Genomic DNA, 9,852 nt, shown 5'->3' on the forward strand with positions numbered 1-9,852 from the left:
ATCATTTATGTAGTTAGTAAGGCAAAAATAAACTCCAAAACAGTAGAGAATCAGTCAATATAAGAGATGAAATAAGCCTAGAACCGCCCATGTTCAAGGATAAGGATAATGCAACTCCCTCTCACACAAAAGAAAGGTGAAATGAACTTAGATTAAACTACCTTTAAAAATAACTTGCATTAGGATAAACTACAATAAACAGTTGCGAATGTAAATAATTTAGATTTATTTTGAAGTTCGTCATGTAAAAATTGTTCTTTCGTATATAATTATAAAATATGGTATTATTTAATTTCATGTACAAATTAATGTGACAGTAAATATTATTAAAGTCAAATTAAATTAATTATGTTAATTCTATACATTCTCTTTACTAACTATTAAAACACCCAAAAAAAATCTTCAACATTAGGTGAGAATTTTTTTTTTCATTTAAATTTCCATAAAATTATTTCAATATATTTATGATTAAAATATTATTATAGAGATATATTAATGGTCAAATCTGATGTGAGAATTGAACATGGCTCTCTAGGAGTAGTTAATTTGGTGTATTTTAGAAGTTGGTTTACAAGTTGGTTTATGGCATGGTAATGGTATGTGAAATGTACATGGAGTAACCACATTCATAAGCAAGGTAAGTCAATAACACACTGTTGAATTAACCTGTACTTAAGCTCAGATGGCTTGACATTGAGATGTTAGTCTTAACATAAAGTGAACCACCCATAACAGACACATAGACATTTTGTGCCACATTTAAACAGATTTCTTATATAAATATTTATTGCTTTATACGTCAGGATAGGTTTATGGGTGGTTTATGTGAAGACACCTTGTTTACCTCTGCACAAAGACAAGCTTAAAAGCAAAGGAGATGCAATTGTAACCTTTTGTCAAGCAATTCATAATTTAACTAGTGTGTTACAAAAATTTCTTTCTAAGCTTATATATAATTGAATGTAATTGATGCAGCCACTATTTCAGTGGCAAATGTGTATAACCATTCAAGACATGTTAGAATTAGATATTTGGAGCAAGTGGAACAGAAATTAAAAGCTCATAATAAATAGTTGGTGGAGCTAGGACAGGTACTAGGGTGAGCCTAGAAAGGAAGAGCAAACAACAAAGGTAGAAGTTATAATATGGCTAGGGCTAGATAAAGCTGAAAGTCATTCAGCAAAGATGGGAGAGACAGGTATGTTGAGAACAGATACAAGCTAGTATGTTACCTTGTAAGTATTGCATAGGCAGTTTTGGAATGTGGAGCCCATGGCTGAATCAGGGTATAAATGATACTCATTAGGTGAAGTTGTTAAAAGAGCAGATAGCAGAGCAGTCACCATCATCATTATGAGAGATAAGGGAATAAGATAGATACTAACCGATCAATGTATAAGTATATGATAATGAGGTGGATAAATGACCTAAACATATTTGGGGCACTATGTAGGTAGCATTTGTAAGACACAAAAGAGAATGATCATGAATACATTTCAGTACTGGTCGTTAATACCCACAGAGTTTTGATAAGACTTGTTAAGCCATCAGTATAGTGATAGAATAAGAAGGTATGACCCATGAAATAGGGTTAGTCAGAAGATATGAGAATGAAAGTTACTCACTCAGAAACTCAAACTGGGACAAGAGGTCAACAAGATAATTTATGCATAATTTTAGAAAGCAATAGCTGGGGGGAAAGCAGTAGCTAGGAAAAAAGTAACTTAAGATATTAAATAAATTGAACTAAGCTGGTGTACCCCCCAAAAATATTATTAGGAGCCTATTCTTAATCCATATCGGTGATGGTTAGCTAAAAGCTTTACATCTTTGGTGTACATTTCTCCTAGAAGACTTTGAAGACTTTGATTATTTGTTTATAATACAATTTTTATATTACATTAATTTTGGGAATTTGTTCTGCAAGTTTATGATATTACTATATGGTAAACGGAACATTAATGAAATTTTTAATAAAATATGCATTTTTAATCAAAAATAATAGTGTTAAAAATGTAACATTTGTAGGTCCACTGATTTTGAATTTTATTCCACAAGTTGGACATATGAAATTGTAGGGTGCATCAACTGTCATACAGTGTAAATGTATGAGAAATTTGAGATATTACTGAATGATTCTATTACGTTATGTAATCATGAATATAGCAACATACCATGCAGGATGTCTACAAATAGCAACATTTTTAAATTGTAATTAGTATCTGGGTGCCTGGTGAAATTTCATTGATATTCCTTCAACACAGCTTATATAAGCAGTTACTAACTTAGATTGAGTTACAACAAATTTAATATGTATATATTAAACATAAAAGTGACTCCTACTTAACAGAAAATATAAAGGAGACAATTGGAATATAGTTGCGACCTCCTTGGCTGAGGAGTGGGTGGGGTAAAATTAAACTTACATTTCCACCGTCCGGGTCCAGCATATTCTCTGCTCCTGACCCTGGCAGTAACATGAACCAAAAGCAGGCAGTCAGAGTCCCTTCAATAAAGCAATCATAGTACTCCAAGCAGCATTTTGATTGTTGCAGATGCCGCCAAGCCGGCGGCTTATGGGGAGGCCATGTTCTACATGCTGCCTTGCAGCATGCATGGAGCAGGACAGAGTGTGCATGACTAGTTTGGGTAGCCCCAGGGGGCTGAAAAAACAGTCTTTGCACATTAAGTAGTGCTCAGGCACACCGCTCCTCCCCTTCCTTTTGCAGAGCCCGCTCCGCCCACCCACCCGCAGGCAAAAAAACATAAATTGATAATAAAACAAAGCTATTACCATTTTATGTTTCTGCTTCTAGAACTGTGTGAAAGCAGTAAGGCAACACTACTCCTCCCTAGTAGAGGAGCTCCCTCTGTTAAAGTAAGCATACATTTTCATCAGGACTGATACACAAAACCTTTGATATGATTATATGTAAAATGTTTCTGCAAAATACCTGGTTTACTCTTTAGTTACATGTATAAGTTGTCTTACTCCTAACGTACTCCAATTGTGTGAAAGTCAAGAGTAACCTATAGCCCGATGTAGGTAAATCCCATTTACCGATTTTGAAATACCGAATCCTACCGATTCGGTATTCAAAAATCGGTAAATGGGATGTAGGTCCCAACATCTGGATTCGTTACCGAATCCTTAACAATTCTTTATTTACCGATTCGGTAAATACCGAATCGGTAATGCCCATTCATTCCTATGGGCATTGAAGCCCATAGGAATGATTAGGCATTACCGATTCGGTATTTACCGAATCGGTAATTAAACAATTCACAAGGGTGCAGGGGGTGTCACTTTGACACCCTCTAGCACCCCCAAAACGGGCATGTGTGCAATGTGGCACACAGACATGCCCTAAGGGCACGTCTGTCTGTCACATGGCACATGTGTACATGCACAGATGTGCATGTACACAGGAATAGTTTTTTTACCATGGATTTGTATTCCATGGTAAAATACCGATTCTGTAGGCCATGTGCTGATGGAACATTGGCTACCTACATTGCATTTTCGGTAGTTCTACCGAATCGTCATCATTACCGAATCGGTAAATATTACCGATTGGGTAACTTTACCGATTCGGAAATGATAACGATTCGGTAAAATTACCGAAAATGTGCCCCTACATCTCGATAGCCCTTTACCGATCGGAAACGGCCGAAAATCGGTATTTTCGGCTGATTCCGATCGGTAAAGGGCTACCTACATCGGGCCATTAGTTCTTTATTTTTTGAGCTTGTGCTCATATTAAAGAAAGTTGATTCTTTACAAGTCTTTTCAATAAGTACAATGAAGTAGAGCTGACTGTATTTATAATGTATAGTTGGTTAGTTAAAGACAGCTGACAACAAAACTTTTGGACATTCTCAGCTACTTGCCAAATGATAATACGGTCAAATTTGAGAAACATTGATTTGTCTAATTGTTGATTTGTGTTTTATTGTTAATAGGAACATGCAAACAATATTATAAAGGGTAAAAAGAAATCAAATCGAATGTTCCTTTTCTCAAACCCTACATTTATGCCGAAATTAAAACAAGAATTAAATAGGAGGATGACAATATTCAATGAAAATGATGTGAGTAAAATATTATCTTTATCAACCACACTTTGTAATTGAATTATTATATGAAACGACGTCGCTAATACCAATACTATAACTATTTTGTATTGCAGGCAAGAAGTCTAACGGAACAAATTAAGAAAGTTCTACATTTTTCACTAATTAGCCGAAAAACATCACTCATGATTGATGTGTTATTACCAGAGGTGAGAGTTTTCGGTAATGAAATGATCACTGCTTTTCTAAATTGTGTTTTTAATAAAAGAAACAAATAATTTAAAACTGTGTTTAAAACTTATTTGTTGTTGCAGTGGCGGGCACACCCTTCAATTGTGCCCGCCGCAGTGGCGGGCACACCCTTCAATTTTAGCATTGTGGCGGGAGGCCTAGCCTGCTCGGGAAGTAGGGGCAGAACTTTACGCAACATGCGAAGCAGCATCATGCACGTGGACGTGGTCTTGTTCACGTGCATGTCCAGCTGCAAATTGGGGCCGAATATAACCCCCAGGTTGCGAGCCGACTCGGCGGCTGACACAGTCTCGGGGAACAACGGGGGCCAGAAGTTCGCCGGGAGAACACAAGGAACCCGGTCCGAGGAGCAGTACAGTACCTCAGTCTTGGTACTGTTAAACTGCAACGAGTTAGAACTGAGCCAGTCAGCTGTGGCTGACATGCATCGATGGAAAGTCTCCAGTGGGACCGCGTTCTTCCCTTCCAGCGAAAAGACCAACTGGGTATCAATCGCATAATTAAATGCAGAGATACCAAATGATTTAATTAGTTGGACCAGAGGGCGGAGGTAAAGGTTAAAGAGTATAGGGCTGATGGCCGAGCCCTGTGGCACCCCCTGCCCCACTCTCCGCACCTCCAAGCTGAAAGGTGGTAACGCCACCACCTGCTGCCGGTTGTCCAAGTAAGAGACCAACCAGTCCCTTGCACTTGCCGTGACCCCACACTCCTCCAGCCTCCTGATAAGGGTAGGATGGCTGACCGTGTCGAACGCGGACGACATGTCGAGCAGCACCAAAAAGGCTGCCCGACCACTGTCGACCCGCGACCGCAAGTTGTCAAGCACGGTCACCAGCGCGGATTCCGTCCCATGTGCTGGGCGAAAGCCAAACTGTGCCTCATCAAACCAGATGTTTTCTTCCAGGAAGCCAGACAAGGAGCGGGTCACTAACTTCTCCATGATCTTAATGGGGAAGGGAAGCAAGGAAATGGGTTGGTAATTAGACAAGCAGGCGGGGTCCAAGGTGGATTTCTTAAGGAGAGGTGATACCACTGCCAGTTTCCAGCACTCCGGGACCGTTGCAGTATCAAACGACTGGAGACAGATGGAGTACAAGGGCTGGAAAAGTTCGTCCTGAAACACCTTCCAAAATTTAGGAGGGAGTGGATCAAGCGGGGAGCCAGATGACACCGTCTGTGCCAGACTACAGAACTCCTCAAAGGAGGGGATGGTAAAGCAGCTCAGCTGGGGTCGACTCGACACAACGTCCGGAGCTCCCAAGCTGAGAGCAAGACCCCTCAGCTGGGGTCGACTGGACGAGTCCTCCGGAGCTCCCAAACTGAGGGCATGACCACTCAGCTGGGGTCGACTGGACGACACATCCGGAACTCCCAAACTGAGGGCAGGGCCTCTCAGCCGGGGTCGACTGGGCGGTACGTCCGGAGCTCCCAAACTGAGGGCAGGGCCACCCGGCTGGGGTCGACTGGGAGGCAAGTCCGGAGCTCCCAAACTGAGAGCAGGACCACACAGCTGGGGTCGACTGGGCGAGCCGTCCGGAGCTCCCGAACCGGGGGAGGAAGGTACTGGGCTCTGTAAACCTTCCAAGATCTTCACGATCTTCTCCTCGAAGGCACAGGCCAGGGAGTCGCACAAGACCTGCGACGCAGGAACATTATTGACCGCGCATGAAGGATGAGTCAGGTCCCTAACGATTTTAAACAGTGCCTGCGACTTGTTGGAAGCCTGATTCAAGGTGGCTTCCAGATAGGACGCCTTAGCCACCTTAATCTGTGTCTTATATTCCTGCAGGGACTGCCTAAAGATAGCCTTCGCCGAGTCAGAATACTGCTTCCTCCACGCCCTTTCGGCGCATTTGCAGCTAAGGGCGTCCGTATACCAGGGGCTCGCCCGATTCTGCCTGCCCCTTGACCTACGCAGTGGCGCTACCTTGTCCAAAGAGTTCGAGATGGACTGACACAAGGTGGTATAGCTCTCTTCCACCGAGTCACTCAAACTGAAGTTGCCCGGTAGTAGTCTGGGCAGAGGCGAGGCTTTTAGGAGTCGAGACAAAGGTCTGCCCAACTTAGCCTGTCTAGATCCAGCCTCCACCGAGGAGTGATCCCCCAAATAGAGGGAGAAAGCAACCAGCGAGTGATCCGTCCAGTATTGACACAAGATGTCATCCACAGACACAAGTTGGGTGTCTGCGAAAACTAGGTCCAGAACGTGGCCCTTCCGATGTGTGGCTGACCGGACCAGCTGTTGCAGCTGGATGTCATTGTAGGCTTGGCACAGAGTGGAAAGCGCACTGTCCAGCGGGCCACCCGACCACAGGTTAAAATCCCCTAAGACCACTAGCTTAGAGTGGGTGTTAGAGAGGTCGTAAATCAGGTCAATGAAGTCAGGGAGGGAAGGTACATTGCCAGGCGGACGGTAGCACAAAACGCCCGAGCAAAAAGTCTTCTCGTGATTTTTAAGAGAAAACCCCATCAATTCAAAGCCCGACACCTCTCTAATCTTAAGCTGGGAGAGAGCTAGCGTGTCTCTATAAATTAATCCAATCCCACCACCCCGGTTCTTCACACGAGGGGTATGGTTGATTTTAAACCCTGGAGGGTAGGCCAGGCCAAAAACCCAGTTCAACCTCACAGTCCTCCCGCGTCCAGGTTTCCGTTAGAACCAGAACATCGAGCCCCGCGGACTCGATGAGGAAGGCGATCTCCGTGTAGTGCTTACAAAGGGACCGGACATTAAGCAGCCCACAGGAGAGGTGACAAGACATCTGAGAGGTGAATCTACATCTGAGATTACTTTTTATGCATGTATGCTGTCATTGAGCATGGGGCTGTGAAAAAATGCCTTGAAATTTAAGAGGGATAAAACACATCTTCTGACTTAGAACCTTTGTCAATAACTGAAAATAGTAATTGATGCGCTTCTAATTTGAAATGGGCTTGTACACTGGCACTTAATCTGATATAGCACTGTCTTTCTTCATTAAATTTTAGTTGACTTTCTAAAAGCAAGTAAATTTAAATTTAGTGTCCTGTTTTTTCTTTTTGGGTTGCAAACCTGGGTATGAAACATAGTGCTACCATTCTTTCTCGGGTAAAGTAATGCAATGCACTATATTTTTGGCTTCTTTCTTAAATGTTTGGCCCTGTTTGCAACATGTTCAGAAAAGGGCAGTTAAGATTCCACTTGCTGTAAATTGACACAACACGGTCACCCAGACATAGTCCACAGTTTACACTGTCTAGCATTAACTAAGATAAAATCCAAACCGATCTTTAATATCTGCTGATGCCCTGTTACTGGATGTTCCTCAAATTAAGTTTGCGCGTAAGGGAAGGAGATCATTAGCTTTTCACAACCAACGAGGTATGTAAGACCATTGCACCTGCAGGTTGAGCACAATAACCTACAAATACTTAAGTTTCCGAAAACTGGTATGTTCAAAAAAGTAGTTGTGTCTATAGTCCAAGGCATTCTTTATTGTATATATTTTGTACAAAAAAGTTTTTCTCTACTAAAAAGGCACAAGCATCTTTCTGAAAAATGTCAAAGTAAAGATTATATACTTTCATTTGTATTGACAGGTAATTAGTACTAAATTGATGCAAAGAGGTTACATTGATATGTAATATTTTGCAAATATTTATTTAAACCAATTTTTATAAGGTTAACTTACCTGTTCTCACCCTAAAACCCAGGGATACTAATTTGCATTAGCTATCCGGCAAATGCCAAGCCACTCCTTTGACTTTAAAAAGTGTGAAAACTTCTCACAGTGCAGTAAAAACGGACTTTCATGACCTTTTGTGATTAATGACATTTTTGTTGGTATTATGTTTACAATGGCATAATAAAGTTTAATACAGCTTAAATAAAGGCTTCCCAAAAGTAATTATTGGATAATGGAAGCTTTAAATGCCACATTGTTAGTAATCATGCTATATCTGTGGCCATTTCTATCATATTTATGACTATTCTTGGAATAATAATGTCTATGACTGACATGTTGTGAAGGATCTTATCATTATGATGGACATCCATTGAAAAGTTGTGTACCTGACAAAACAGTGGGCTTCCTTGAATAAAGTAGTCATCTTGAGCATTATTGAATAAAAATCTGGCATGTGAAAAACTAAACCTGGTCAGGCCAAGCAGAAAGTTTTAATGAGATTAGTTCGCATTATGAGAATCACAAGCGGGCAAATAGGGGTTATACTTGAAAAATGTTTTTGAATTAAAAATGTAGTTTACTTTTATGCCAAAACATTATTTAATTTGAGTGTGTTTAACCGTTATAAGATGTTCATTTTAAAAAAGAAATATAATGCATTGTTATTGAAAGGGATGAAACTATGAGTTGGTGTTTAGCCATCTTCTGTGATCAAGTGGCCAAAATGAATATTTGGGCACGTGGTGCATGAAAATGTGGTTATACACTTATGAGGATATTGGGAAAGTTTCCAAAAACATAAATGGACACAAATTAGTAAACCCTTCTCTTTACAAGACATACCTTAGAATTTGTGATTATTATGAAAACTGCCAATAATTCTTTACATGTCACCTAAATAAAATTTCATCTAAAACATATATCATTGCATAAAATAATATAAATTAAAATGTGCTATTTAACAGTGTATGCACATTAACCTGAAAGTATGTAGGGTTCGACTATTTAGCCAAAGATGGTAAAACATTGAAAATTAAAATAACCAGGCATTTTCCATTCACAAACACAATAGGCAAACGGATATCCTTGTATGTTTAAATTGGGTGTAATCAGACAACTTGTAACATGTTCAAAACTTTAGGTAGGAAGGGTAATACTAAATATAGAAATGATGAAAGACAACAAAAGATAAGCAATATTTAAAATCTGAAATAGTTGTACATTTAAATGTGTCTTTTCGTATAACATGAAATAAAAATGTTTGCAAGAAAAGAATAAAAATTAAGAAGCTTATCTTATTAGAAAAAGCTAATTTACAACATTTATTTTGCATCAAAGTTTTAAAAAGAGAAAATAAGTGTACACACTTAACACCTGCTAATTAATACATCTTAAAAATGTATAGTACTAAAAAATAAAATAAAATAGGAATGTAATTATTGTATTGAATGTTTATATGGTATGATTACTTTCCATGTAAGCTTTAAAGCTAAAAGTATGTTGCTTTAAAAGTCAATTGTTTCTCTTTGCAGATGACAATCAAAATTCTACAAAAACATGAAGATTTAAAATAAATATGAAGCAGAACTTGTACTGATGAGAGGGGACTTCCTAGACTCCAATGAGGATGAAGTAGATGATGTTGAGACATTGAAAAAATTGAAAATGGGCGCACTGAAATACATTTTTTGAATGATTGTCTTGTGTATTAAATTGAAAATTTTAATTGTATGTTTTTGTCAAATGGAGTAAAGTATTACATGTAACTTTAATAAAAAAATTTTTTTTTAAATATTTATTTACTAAAATACAATATGTATAACTGTTTACTGAGGTTCAATTATAAATAAAAGCTTAAAAA

The 9,852-nt window shown here is 39.3% G+C and overlaps 1 long non-coding RNA gene across 1 annotated transcript; it reads left to right on the forward strand.

Moving 5' to 3' along the window:
* Positions 1 to 3,967: 3,967 nt before the first annotated feature.
* Positions 3,968 to 9,561, forward strand: LOC144791228 (uncharacterized). The gene is made up of 3 exons (XR_013602334.1): positions 3,968 to 4,092; positions 4,191 to 4,283; positions 9,524 to 9,561. It is a non-coding gene; the product is annotated as an uncharacterized LOC144791228 (long non-coding RNA).
* Positions 9,562 to 9,852: the final 291 nt, after the last annotated feature.

The sequence above is a fragment of the Lissotriton helveticus genome, chromosome 11, assembly GCF_964261635.1.
Source record: "Lissotriton helveticus chromosome 11, aLisHel1.1, whole genome shotgun sequence".
NCBI lineage: Eukaryota > Metazoa > Chordata > Amphibia > Caudata > Salamandridae > Lissotriton > Lissotriton helveticus.